The sequence below is a fragment of the Eublepharis macularius genome, chromosome 3 (assembly GCF_028583425.1).
Source record: "Eublepharis macularius isolate TG4126 chromosome 3, MPM_Emac_v1.0, whole genome shotgun sequence".
Lineage (NCBI taxonomy): Eukaryota > Metazoa > Chordata > Lepidosauria > Squamata > Eublepharidae > Eublepharis > Eublepharis macularius.
Window position 1 is genome coordinate 120,909,067 of NC_072792.1, and position 14,446 is coordinate 120,923,512.

Here is a 14,446-nt window from a genome sequence, read left to right on the forward strand (position 1 = left end):
AGGAGTTAATGAGATAAATGGTATGATACCAGTGGTATCTGATAGGGCATACTATGCTGTTCCTTTACTCATCTGGCAAAACATTTCCCCATGATTCACAGTAGTTGGATGGCTCTGGATCATGTTTGTACTCTTGACAATAGTTATCAATGCTCCTGGTATATCCTGTTCAGCAAAGGCTGTCCATATTAGCTCCCAATGGTCAAATTACACATTCAGGTTTTGGCCAGTTGGGACCAGGTCCCCTGGACCAGATCCAACTTGCTTTCCCTGCACACACACACACACACCAGCTGTAAGGAAAAGCATTTTTAAAGTCTCTAGGAGCTCTTGCCTCCCCTTCCCCCCTGCACCACTTTCTCAAGCCAAAGCTGTTGGGGGAGTAATTGGCCCATCTTGGGAGCTATGCATGGGATATCTAGGTCTGGTAAATGGAATGTGGGAAGAGCCAGGAAACATCCCCCCCCGCCCCCCATGCTGCCATCCCAAGCCTATTTGGGCTCCTGGTTTCAAGGAAAGAGAATTGGGTCTGGACTTCATGTATAAAAAATGTAACATGTAGTTTGGCCCTAATTGTAAAAGTGCTTTACTGTAGCCTAATCTAGGAAGCTCCCGCTCACTGAACAAACCTAGTTAGATTCTTGAAAAACAAGTGACATAGAAAACAGGTAGAAATGAAGAAAATGAAATAATAAACCAGCCATTCCTCCATTTTAGCTGATAGCCAGGGTAGCCAGTGTAGATATTTGCTGTTAAAAAGTGAACATTGATTAATCATTCCTGAATCAAATACCATTGCTGGAATGAATCTGACATATTGGTATTTCTTGCTTCAGTAAACCCAATTCTCAAAACAAGGAAGATGCCTCTGAAGCAGTACCGGTCTCTAGACTTCTTGATAACTTGAAATCAGTGAATGATTTGTCATGGAAAGACACGTGTTGGCAGTATTACTTGATGTTCTTTTTTAAATGGTAAAAATTAAAGCAATTCATTTACAAGGGACCAGCATTTATCACTGAAGACAGAGGGGTATGTCTCTGGAACAATGTGTTTTCTTTTCAAACAATGTGCAAAGAGTAATTGAACTAGAAGGCAAGAAAACACAATGGAACTTTGTACTAGCCTGACATCATGTTTAAACTTGGCAGCAACTTGTGCGAAGCACATTGTCACAAGAGGTTTCGTGAGATGCTGGTTTAAGACTAAGAGACATAGTGTATAACATTACCTGTAATTTTATTGAGACTGCGTCACGTGGTGGAACCCATCACAATCCCTGTCAAATAGACTTGTATGATATTTGTGTTTGCAAACTACTTTTACATTTCACATGGTATTTGAACACAAGCATCTTGTATGTACACCTGCAAATGTAATGCAGTGTCCCAATCACCAAATCAAGAGGAAGGGAGCAGTGGGAGCATACGTGATGGGGGAGCTAGGTGTCTTAATGCATACAAAAAAATCCTTCTAATAAAAGAAGCCCATGGTGATTTCAGCAGTTGGCTACTGTTATGACTTCCATAAGTCTTGTTTGTCCCACTGCTAAAGCACGAGAGCATTACTAACTCAGACCAAGCCAGTGACTCAAAATGGCCAGTTTACAAATATATGTTTTCAAACTCAATCATTGCTCAAAACTGAAGTTTGTACAATAGCTAGTAAATTTTTGTTCTGTCCTAACTGGGAAGAGCCCAGCTACGTTGAAAACCAGGACCCATATTCAGAGCCTGACATAATGATCTTCCATGTGGAAGAGAAGACAGGCAAAGATTTAAAATGCTATAAAATTCTCCTCGGTTTGATTTTTTGCTGATATGTTTCTCTCTCCCCAAAGTGCTCCCTGTGCTCTGCTTGAAATATTCATCTCTGTAATGATTTCTTAGGGCACTGCTCCTATACATAAATATTAGTTTTTCTTATCAGACAGCAGAACAATTTCAGGGCAACATTTAATAAAAGCACATATGCCTAAATAAATTTGTGAAAACATTTTGGTTTCTCTCCCCCTGCACATGGGTGCTTGTAGGTTTTTCTTTATCCTGCTTGCTTTTATTGGTTTCTAATTTTTTAAAATCCCCTTCTCTCTTCATATTTTAGATTTTCACTGGTTTATCTGACATTCCAGCTTTATCTGTAATTTTCCTGCTCATAATTTCTATTTGTAATGCAGCTGGTTCCAGATAGCCAAGAAACATAGTCACAATTTGGCAATTTGCTACTTCCACAAGAGTAAGGACATTATCATATCTATTTATGGAATGTAATTTTCTCTTAACTTTGATGCAAATTTACAGAAAAAAGTTCTTTTATCTTTTCTTCAATGTAACTTTTGACATTGCAAAATTTAGTAAGCACTTGAGAGTAAGCTGTGTCAGGAGAGGAGACATAGGGTTTCTTTCTGTTAAAAGCACAGAAAGACAGATGAGAGTGTGATATTCAGTCTTCTGGAAGCCTTGAACTACAAAAGGATGAATGATCTTGTAACGGAGGTGGTAGATTGTACTTCAGAAGCTAGTGGTTCATTTCTTCATGTTGTTTTAGAGTTCTTGTATGTTTTGAGAGGGAGTTAATTCTCCTGTGTCTCATTTGCCCACTGGCAAAACATCAGGGTGATATTTCTTTCTAGCCTGCCAATCACATTGTGTACATTGTTTATGCAGACTGCAAGTTCTTGAAAGAGAAACTAACTCACTCCATTTTGTATGTTTGTCGAGGCATAGCAGCCAAATGCTGGCCTAGGACTTTAACAAAATGATACTAGTTAACCACTCCCCCCTTGCCATAAAAAGTTCTAGGAGTAGCGTTGCCTGGCTTGGTTCCTTCCAGATGTAAGAACACTGCCGTTAGTATATGTGTATACTCACAGAGATAAAGTTCTGATCTGGATGCCCCAGGCTAGCTCAATCTTGTCAGCTCTAGGAAGCTGAGCAGGGTTGACTCTGGTTAGTAATTGGATGGGAACCCACCAAGGAAGATCAGGATCACTACAGAGAGGCAGGCAATGGCAAATTACCTCTGAATGTCTTTTGCCTTGAAAACCCTACTGGGTCACTATAAGTTGCCTGTGACTTGACTGTGCTTTGCAACACCAGAGTATAGGTAGAGGCAATGCTGCACTTCTACATGGCACAAATCAGATAACCTATATCAGATTGTAGGAAAATATAGCAGAGTTTATGCAAAGATTGCGCATTGGAAGTAATGAGAATAGATTGACAAACACACACTCCAGTGTAGCTCTGTAAAAATACTTTACTAAAGGACAAAAATTAGGGTTACATTTGGAGAAAGTAAGAGTGAACAAGGAGCAATAAAACTTCAGTATATAGCATCAATTAATTGCCCCAATAAACTAACTGCCCAATAGAAAATCCTAGTCTTACTTCATTATGCTTAGTGACTCCCCTTTCTATGGCGGGAATCTTATTCGAAGCTCTAATGGTTACATTCAAAGTATGTTTACTAATTAAGTAGGTAACACAAACAGTTTAACTCTTTCATGACTGGAATGAAAACACTTGCTAAATTCCCACAATCCCCTTCTCAGGTGTTGGAGTGGAAGTCATGAAGGTTCATCTTCTTGCGTAGGTGTTCAAGCTTTGCTTTGTTGAGCGGCTTGGTCAGTATGTCAGCAACCATCTCATCAGAAGGACAGTATTTAATGTCTATTATTACTTGCTGTTGCAGTTGTCTCACTTTGAGATGTTTCACTACTACGTGTTTGGTTTTTTCCTTTGATGTTTTCACTCTTGGTTAATGCAATGGAAGCTAAGTTGTCTTCAAATAGAGTGATGGGTCTTGGTTCTTCTATTCCAAAGTCTTTCAGTAGGTTGATAATCCATCCAAGCTCATCACAGGCTTGTGCAGCAGACACATATTCAGCTTCAGTGGTTGACGTAGCGATAAGAGTTTGTTTCTGGCTTGTCCAGCTGATCAAATTGTTTCCATAGAAGAAAAGGTATCCACTGGTTGACTTGTAGTCATCTATCTCCTCAGCAAAGCTGGCATCCACGTATCCCACTAGGATTGGGTGATCACATAGTGAAAATTCTAGTTTCAGGTTTGCTGATCCAATCAGGTATCTGACTACCCTTTTGACTGCTTCCCAGTCAGCTTCACTGGGTGCACTTGTTTTTCTGCTCAGGATCCCAACCGCTGCGCATATATCTGGTCTTGACACTTTACTCAGGTAAAGAAGCTTTCCAATTATTTCTATGTATATGACATTGTCTCTTAGTGGCACTCCATCATGGTATTTGATATAATTTTGATCCAGTGGTGTTGCCTTTGGTCTGGCATCTTGCATCTCTAGTGATTCCACGAGTTCCATGATCTTGTGTCTTTGGCTTAGAAGAAAACTTCCATTCTGGGTTCTCTCGATGAGCATTCCCAAATAACTGCTGGGTTCACCCAGCTGCTTAATCTCAATGTCCTTATTTAGTTGATTAACAATTTCTTTGGCTTGTTCACTGCTGTCACAACATAGTATTAAATCATCCACAAAAGAAAGCAAATATTGATATTGTCCATTTATAATCCTTGTAAATAGGCAAGGTTCAGCTTCACCTTGTTTAAAATTCAGTTGTGATAGTAGCTTTCTTAATTTCTCATTCCAAGCTCTGGCAGATTGACGTAGTCCATAGATGGTTTTGTTGAGTTTGCAAACTAAAGTCTCTTTGCCTTTTTCTTTAAATCCTTCTGGTTGAGTCATGTAGATTTCTTCATCTAGCTCTCCATTGAGAAAGGCTGTTTTAACGTCAAGGTGTTCAATATGTAGACCTCTGGAAGCTGCTACGCTTAGCAGGATTCTTACTGTTGAATGCTTTGTAACTGGTGCAAAAGTTTCAGAAAAGTCAATTCCAGGTTTCTGTGTATATCCTTTGGCAACGAGACGTGCTTTGTACTTGTCAATGCTTCCATCCGCATTGTGTTTCACTTTGAATACCCATTTGCACCCAATGGGTTTTCTTCCATGTGGCAATTTTGTAAGAGTCCAGGTTTGGTTCCTGTGAAGTGAGTTGAACTCTTCCTTTGCAGCATTAATCCATTTGCCTTTTTCATGTCCAGGCAGTTCAAGCATCTCAGCCCAGTCTGCTGGTTCATCAGCAGTTTGCACTTTAGTACAAGATTTGTATCTCACTGGTGGCACACCTTTGTTTTCTCTTGCTGAGCGCCTCACCTTGGTCTCTGTCTCTGTGTCATCTGGCCAGGTTTCACCTGTCTCCCTTCTGGTGGTTGGTTTAATCCAATAGCTACTATTATTAAGCCTAGTTGACTTGTGGTTGAGAAGGCGATGATTTTTTTTAATATCATTTTGGGTAAGTGCGCAAAGTGCTGTAAAGATAGTAGAAAATGGAATATAAGGAAGCGTGTTAGTGTGGCGTTGTCTACTGAAAATCCACCTCAAACTCATTGTACAAGTGTTGTGCCTAGGTATGGGATGGCTGAAAGGAGGTTTGTGATTACGGTTGCACCTCAAAAGGATATTTGGCCTCAAGGTAGGACATATCCAACGAAAGCAGTGGCTATTACTAGGAATAAGAGGATGATTCCTGTATTTCATGTTTTTTTATATAAGTATGACCCATAGTATAAGCCTCGTCCGATGTGGATATAAAGGCAAATGAAAAATATTGAGGCCCCATTTGCGTGTAAGGTTCGTAGAAGTCATCCATATTGTACGTCTCGACAAATATGGGCGACAGAAGAGAATGCTAGGTTTGTATTTGCGGTATAGTGTATTGCTAGAAATAGTCCTGTTATAATTTGAATAATTAAGCATAGTCCAAGTAATGATCCTCTGCCCCTTCTGAAGGTGAGGCTTCTTTGGGTCCTTCCTGGAGATTGGCATCAGCAACAGGCAACCTCGAAACCAGATCACAGAAGAATGGACCTTCTATTTCACGGCTTGGTGGCGCTGTTGTGTCAGGTTCTTTGATCCCTGTGAACACATGCTTCTCATCAAAGAATATAGTGTTAACAACTTTTATTTCAAAGGTTTTGGGGTTTAGGATTCTGTACCCTCTTGGTGCATAACCCACAAGGATTCCCAGTTCTGCTCTGGGTTCCAACTTGCCCCTTCTTTCCCTAGGGATGAATGAATAAGCTTTAGCACCAAATGATTTAATATGCTTTAATCCTGGATTTTTCCCATACCAGAGGAAAAATGGAGTTTGTCCAGTTACTCTGTGCAGCGTTCTGTTATACAAGTAAGCTGCAGTCATTACTGCTTCTGACCAGCACAAGTCAGGGAGCTTTGATTGAAATAAAAGATTTCTGCCCATGTTTTGCAGAGACCTATTAAATCTCTCTATTGCCCCATTTTGGTATGGGCTAAATGGAACAGTTCTCTCATGTTTTATTCCTTCTTGCTCTAGAAATTTCTGGAATTCAGTGTTACAGTATTCACTTCCATTATCAGTATGCAAGATTTCTAGAGCTTTCCCAAATTGATTTCTCACAGTAGCCACAAAGTTCTTAAATTTATCTATTGTTTGATCTTTAGTCTTTAACAGGTAAACACTTGCAAAACGACTGTGGTCATCCAAAAAGGTTAAAATATATGTGTGTCCATCTATTGAACTCTTAAATGGACCAATTAAGTCTGAATGAACTCTCTGTAGGAGTCTGGTAGTCTCAATTTTCTGATGCAGCTTGCTCTTTGGCTTGGTAGCCTTTGCCTGTAGGCAAATCTCACAGGTTTCTTCAATAGCCTTGCAATCATCATATGCAATTCCATTGTTCTCTAATAGCCTTTGAATAGAGTTAACATTCTTATGGGCGAAACGATGATGCCAACCAAAAATGCAGTTTTTATGCTGACAATCTATCTCTTTCAGGCTTGCGACTTTATCAACTTCTGTTCTCAAGTACAAACAATTTTTCAATTTCACAATAGGAATCTCAGCATCATGTCCCTTTAAAATAACCTTTGAGGTTCCGGTACTGTCTGTTTCTATCCAGATTCCGGCATTGAGCATCTTGCCAAGGGAAATTATGTGTTCGGTAGCTTTGGGCACATATAGGCAGTCTTTGAGAGTTAGGAAATTAACATGCCCATTAAGATCAATTAACTTTAAATTCACAGTACCAGTGCCTTCCACTTGGAGCGCACTTCCATCAACTTGGTGGAGACTAACTTTAGGTTGATTATTAAAATTAATAAAGCTTTTAACATCTGGACATAAGTGGTGTGCAGATCCACTGTCTAGCAACCAAAAATGATTCAAATCTGCATCATATTCATCATTGATCATACAAACATTGTGTCTAGAATTAGAATTCCATCTTTCTTTGCTCATAGAAAAGCTTTCTCTGCTTGTCCCTCTGCCAGCACTGCGACTTCTAGCTCTGAACGACCCTCGACCACGTGGTTCTTTGTAGTGATAATGGCTGCCTCTTTGTTCTCTAGGCGCATCTTGGCCTCTGGGCAAATTGTCTCTCATCCTGCATTCTCTTGCAAAATGCCCTTTTCTCTTGCAGATATTACAAATTACATCACCTCTGTTTCCTCTCTCTGATACTCTGAAAGCACGAAAACTTTCGCTCAAGCTGCTAGCTTCTTTTTTCCTTGCTGCATCCATCAGACTCTTAATAAGAGATGGAATGGTCAAATTTGGAATACTTTTCAAGACTGTAATATGGCTCTCATATGACTCAGGGAGACTTCCCATTATAGCTGCAAAAATTTCAGATTTAGGCACAGTACTGCCCGCAGCCTGGAGCTGACTGATAATTTGGAGTATTCTGTTAATATGCAACTCCATGTCTTCTCCATGTTTATATCTGATCGTGTACAAAGTTAATCTCAGGTCTCTAATTTGATCATCAGTTTTGCCAAGATTTTTCTCTCGGATTGCTTCATACAGCTCCTTTGCAGTTTCATACTGATCAACCAATGGACTGTAAGTCTCATTTAGGGAGGTAACAATCATAAACATCACTTTTTTATTATGCATTGAGTATTCCTCAAATTGAGGATCATCGCTGGGAGGCGGATCTTTAGTTAAAAGATCAAGCATTTTGTTTGCCTTGAGGGCTAGCTTTAGACTATTGTTCCAAATTGTAAAGTTGGTTGAATTCAAATTAGGTATTTTAAAGGAATTCATCTCCTCACCAATTTTTGAAGTGGTGGATGCGGCAGCTGCGGCGGCGGCTCCGGTACTCATCTTTTCTTTGATGTGGACGACTTAGATGTCCCTTCTTTTCAGATGCATGTTTCTTTCTTTCTTTGGGCCGAAGTTGTCAGGGTGATTCCTCAAGTTGGCTCCCGAAGCTCCACAGTGAGAGGGAGTGAGCGCAGAAGAGAGGAGACCTTCAAACTTACAAAAGCCAAAAAGGAATATTTCTTCTTTTAGCTAACACATGGAGTTATTCTCATTATTTTATCTGGAGGCCATAACCTTGTAGGAAAATATAGCAGAGTTTATGCAAAGATTGCGCATTGGAAGTAATGAGAATAGATTGACAAACACACACTCCAGTGTAGCTCTGTAAAAATACTTTACTAAAGGACAAAAATTAGGGTTACATTTGGAGAAAATAATAAATTGCTAAGTTGACTACATCTTGCTAGATGACTTAGAGTCAAGATGAAGTAGAAGAAAGTAAGAGTGAACAAGGAGCAATAAAACTTCAGTATATAGCATCAATTAATTGCCCCAATAAACTAACTGCCCAATAGAAAATCCTAGTCTTACTTCATTATGCTTAGTGACTCCCCTTTCTATGGCGGGAATCTTATTCGAAGCTCTAATGGTTACATTCAAAGTATGTTTACTAATTAAGTAGGTAACACAAACAGTTTAACTCTTTCATGACTGGAATGAAACACTTGCTAAATTCCCACACAGATCTCCTAGATTGCCAACCTCCAGATGGTGCCTGGAGATCTTCTGGAATTACAGCTGTTCTTCATATGACAGAGATCAGTTTCCTTGCAGAAAATGGCTGATTTGGAAGGTGGACTCACTGTATTGCATTATACCCTGTTGAAGTCCCTCCCTTCCTCAAACCCAACCCTCCCTAGGCTCCACCACCTCCAGGAATTTCCCAACCCAGAGTTGGCAGCCCTAGAGCTCCTAAGAGAGATCTTACACCCCAAAAGGCTTCACCTATTTATTTATTTATTTATACCTCAGCCACCCTGAGCCCATCTGTGGGGAGGGTGGGGTATAAATAAAATAAAATAAATAAATAAATAAATAATAACCTATAACCCCCTTTCTCCCCAATGGGGACCCAAAGCAACTTACAACACCATGTTCTTCTCCTATATTGTATCTGCATATAACCCTGTGAGGTACATTAGACAGAGAGAGTGACTCAAGATCACTTGGCTCAAGTTCACCCAGCAAGCTTCCATGAAAGTATGGGAACTAGAATCCAGGTCTCTCAGATCATAGCCCAACACTTCCTGTAGCCAACTCTGAGCTCTCCATCTGTTCTCTCTCATGTCTGCCTGACTGAATCTCACTCTCTCACTCTCTCTCTCTCTCTCTCTCTCTCTCTCTCTCTCACACACACACACACACACACACACACACACGCATGGACCTTTTATACCCTAATTCTTACAAGTTACTGGGATTTTCTTCTCTGTATGGCATGCATTTATATCAAAACCACCAATTTAGGATACTCCTTAATTTTTCTTTGGAATGGTTTCTCGTCCAGTATGGCTTTTATCCCAATATATTTGCTTTCAGGTGTCACAAGTTTCGGTGATTCATTTGTATGAGAATGCTCAATGCAATTCAACTGTTTGTATAACAAATCCTAGTCCAAAATAAATAACTTAAATATTTCTTGTCAACTTATTTCACCAGAGAAATTACCCTGTGGTGCAGGATTGCCCTTTATTGCCTGCTACCAACATTGACCCTTCTTCCTGTAGTACATCTGTTCAACTGCTAAAATCAAAGGGCTCCCCTTTGTTGCCTGCCAATAAAACATCTGCAGGTAGAAGCTAATAACTGTGGTTCCTCAGTCCAGTCAGCTTCACATATTATTTCCTTTTTGGTCAATGTCAAGCTTATGAGTCAAATTTCTCATCTCACACAGTGAAGCACAGAAAACCGTTTCTCAGAAAATATAGACAGTGGGCAGCTAAGTAAAGATGGAAAGCACACATGATCATAAATTACAACTCTAAACAGAGTTACATCCTTCTAATTCTATTCAAGTCAGTGGGCTTAGAAGGGTGTAACTCACTTTAGGATTGCACTGTTAATGTAAATTTTGAGAGAAATCAAGTTGTTATTAAAACTGTTACCATTCATGCTCTAGAGAGAAAAGGAGCAGTATTTGCTGTGACTGATAATAAGGAGGCATTTTTCCTACATTGACAAAAAATAATATTATTTCAGGATTTCTTGCTGTCTCATAAAAGTTCATCCCTTTATCAACTATGACAAGTTAATCTAAATAATTTGTATCCACTTTGGTGAATTAGTTTCTTTTAAATCTTTCTCATGTTTGCAGAATTATTATTTTATGTATTAATTTCCATTAACAAATAAATTGCCCTCCCAGTCAGACTAAAGAGGCAGACACAAGGCTTGGTACTAATGAGCCACTATTTATTAGCAACAATATTAACTGTAACAGAACTCAAAGCTGGCAAGGGCCTAACCAGTGGTACAAGTTGAGCCAAGGTCAAGGAGGAGGTCTTCCCTGGACCTCTTCCTTGGCCTGTCTGGGTGAGCCCCACTGCCCCGGCATCCACAAGCATGGCTAGGACCCAGCCGGCCAGGCAGATGGATTCCCTCTTAAAGCTCCAAACACCCCAGCCATGGAGCATGAGGGAAGGACTTGTATAGGAGAACCCAACAGGCAGCCTGTCCTCTCAAATGGCAACCATGTAGCATGCCAGCTGATCCTGACAGGCCCCTATATCCCTACCAATGGGGATGTGTCAAGGGTGCTCACCAGCCTGGTTACGTCCCCAACTCTATCCTGCCAGGGACAAGCAGCTCAGGTACCGCCATGGCCAATAGGCACAACCCATGTGACCTGTGTAATGTAAGTGAAAAACACCCTCCCTGTGGCCGATCAGGGGAGAGTGAAAAAATTCCTACATGGCCCCAGCCTTTATGTCATCTTCTGGATTTGGAGGCCACCTTTGGGCCATTGTGCAATATATTTGAAGAAACAATTTCTCATTGACTCATGAACTTTTTTGTTTGAGGACTTAGTTGCATATGGTTGTTACCAGTTGGATTATTGTTATATGTAGTATCTATACAACACTGAGCACATTTGCACTTTGAAGAGATATAAATATCAAAAAAATATTTATAAATTATTTGAACTGTGTAGTTCTTGTACACCGGTATCTATTTGTTTGCATTGACAGTTCTGTAACCGGTATGCCCTGTTTTGTGGATTACCAGAAGAACAGCAGGCAGTGCCAGCTGAGCACAATGTTAGTGAAGTTGATACATTGTTACAGGGACCGCAAGCTGAAGAACTCATAGCTGAGCAAAGAGCAGATGAGACGTTGAGAGACCTGTGGGAGAAAGCAGAAGCAAGCACCCAGGAACTGAGCCCAGAACTCCCTAATGTGTTCAGGGTCCTAGAACAGACTATGCAGACTGACAATGAGGCGGAAATGTGCTGTCATCTGGAAAAAGAGAAAACAATTAGTGGTTCCTAGATGGTACCGGCTGCAAGTCTTACAGCTGGCCCATGAAACACTCAGGGCCAGACATTTAGGCATCAACAAGACCAGAGAGCGGTGTGGCCGAGGAAAGATTGCAAGTGGATGACCTGACCTGGCACGGATGACTATCCCACAGCTGAACCGCAATGTGCTTGTAGGGAAGAAGGAGGCTGTGAGCAGTGGCATGAACAGACTCCACCATGTCTTCACTGGGGAAGAGGTCGAGCTGCGCACAGGACAAGTCCAGCCTTATGATGAGCACTGGCTGGTGAGCAACAGGAAAGTCTATGATGTCAACCACTTCTACAAGAGGCACCCAGGTGATCAGGTACTATGCCAAACAAGACACCACCGATGCATTTTCAGCATTCCACCTTGATAAAAATCAGGAGACCAAAAACGTGAGAACATTTCTGAATGTGGAGCTGGCACCAGATCAACCTAACTCTGAATGCAATGCAAATTAATTGATAACCGAAAACTTTCCGAACCTGCGATCTCCTGTGGAGAAGACCGGATACCAGAAGCCCAACATCTTCTTTTTCCTGATTTTCCTTTATATTGTGATATTAGATGTTGCTACCTGGTTTACTGTATGGTACTTTGGAACATGTTTGGTACCATTCTTCATATGTGTTGCAGTATTTACTACTGCACAGTGCCAAATGAAATGGTTTCAGCATGACTTGGGACACATTTCGGTCTTTAGCTTATCAAAATGGAATCACATGGTGCTACATGCAGTCTTAATGCACATTGGCAATTGGTTAGTGAAAGGAAGGATAGGCTTAATAATGGGATTATGGAATTCTCACACTTCAGTGGGGAATTTTGTGAGATCCTTAACAGATAGCTACTGGATAACTATCTACTGGGATCTATCTTTTGTAGTACCTGGCATTGGCATTATTATAGCTGCTGGGGGAATAGTCTGCTACTTGTTTCTTATTGAACATCTAAATAATATAAACTGTATAAGTATGCCAGCCAGTAATTCAAAAGGTTATATGAAAGGAACAAAGAGATTCAAAATCCAGAAACCAAAATTAAGTACTAAGAAAACAAGTACATCTCAGGAGTCAGAGATAGTGTCTGTTATCAGACAGGGAGAAATGTATAAAGCCATACCCCATCCTTCACCTTAGTCAAAAACTTGTAGACAGAAAGCAACATCTTTCTGTCCTTGAAAGGGAATGCCTAGTGTGGGCTGTAGAGAAACTAAAACCCTACTTATGGGGGAGAAAGTTTACATTGTGCACAGACCATTTGCCTTTGCAGAGGTTGAATCAAGTTAAAAGCACAAATAGCAAGCTAATTCAATGGAGCTTGCAACTACAGAACTATAATTTTAACATAGGTCATGTGCAAGGAAAAGAAAATGTAATAGCTGGTGCTCTCTCTAGAAATGTTACTTGAATGTCTAAGGTTATGAATAACCAAATGTAAATGTGTATATATATATATATGTAAGGTATATATATGTGATAAGGGTTAAATTTGATTATACTGCATGAATGTTTTGGTTAATGCTGTTTAATTGTTAGTAACTTTGGTTTCACATGGCTCACAACATTGCAACGGAGAGGTTTGTAGCACCACTCCTAGTGCAATGGTCTTTAAGGGTGGGACATGTAATGGACTCTGCTTCAGATGCTGAGATTTCCAGTCAGTGAGCTATAATTGACATGTTTCCTCCCCCACCCCCATGGGGCTAGCCTGAAATGGCAGTTGGGGATGGAATGTTGGGGAAGCTGTCAGTTGGAGTGGGAGTGTAAACAAGTGAGTGAAAGAGAGTTGGAGCCTGGCTTTAGACCAGAGAGGGTCAGCCAGAGAATCCTCTGTGAGAGGAAATAATGTTTGTGAAGCACTGTTAGTCCTCAGACTAAAGTGGGAAAAACCAGCTCTAGCTCCTACTTAGACTCAAGAGATCTGGGAATTATAGAGGGCCAAGGAAGTGGGTAGAGAGGAGTCTCCCCTTCAGTGGCAGGAACAGGGTTATAGCTCATAACTATAACGCCTGTCCAGTACCTAGTAAGGGTTTGTCTCAGTGGAGCACCCTAAGGTCTGGAGAGGAGGGAAAGTCGTGCTGCGTTTGTGTTTGAGTATATAAAGTGTAACATCTGTGAAGCAGTGTCAACCTCTGAAAGAAGCCAGTAACCTAGTGTTAAACCAAGTGTTTTGTGCCTCACACCAGTGAAGTTGCTGTATAAAAACCTTTCTGTTACTTAAGTTCAAACATCTGCCTACCTGCCTTTTGACTTTAACCTACTGTAAATAAACCTTCTGTTACCTTTTGAACCTCTCCAAGTCTTGTGTGCCAGTTTCTGCTAAAGGGAAGCGCAAACCCCTGATCTGTTCCCTACTAAGACTTGGCTAGGTAACCATTTTTAATAATCCTTAAGCGTGGAACAAGAAGGAAAGTTGAAACTTAACATCACCCATGCTACCAGAGACTTCCCAGCCCAGTATACAGCTTCACAGGCTTAAAGAGGAGAAGTTTTACCTCAGGGTAGGGGAAGGTCAGCCTAAGCCTGAGTTGGACGTGGGTTTGTGGCAGGGTCTTGGAGTCCTGAAGCTCACTAAGGATTCCTCAGGAGGAAAGATGCCCACAGCAGCTGGAGGCTGGGATCTGCCCCTCAGGGCTGAGTCTGTTCACAGGCTAGGTAGTCACTCCTTGCCCATTTTTGCCTTCCAGTCTGTCAGGTGCAAAGGTGAGTTGTGGATCAAGCAGGATAAAACAGCAGGAGATGGACAGGAAAACATGGTGATCACCTTGAA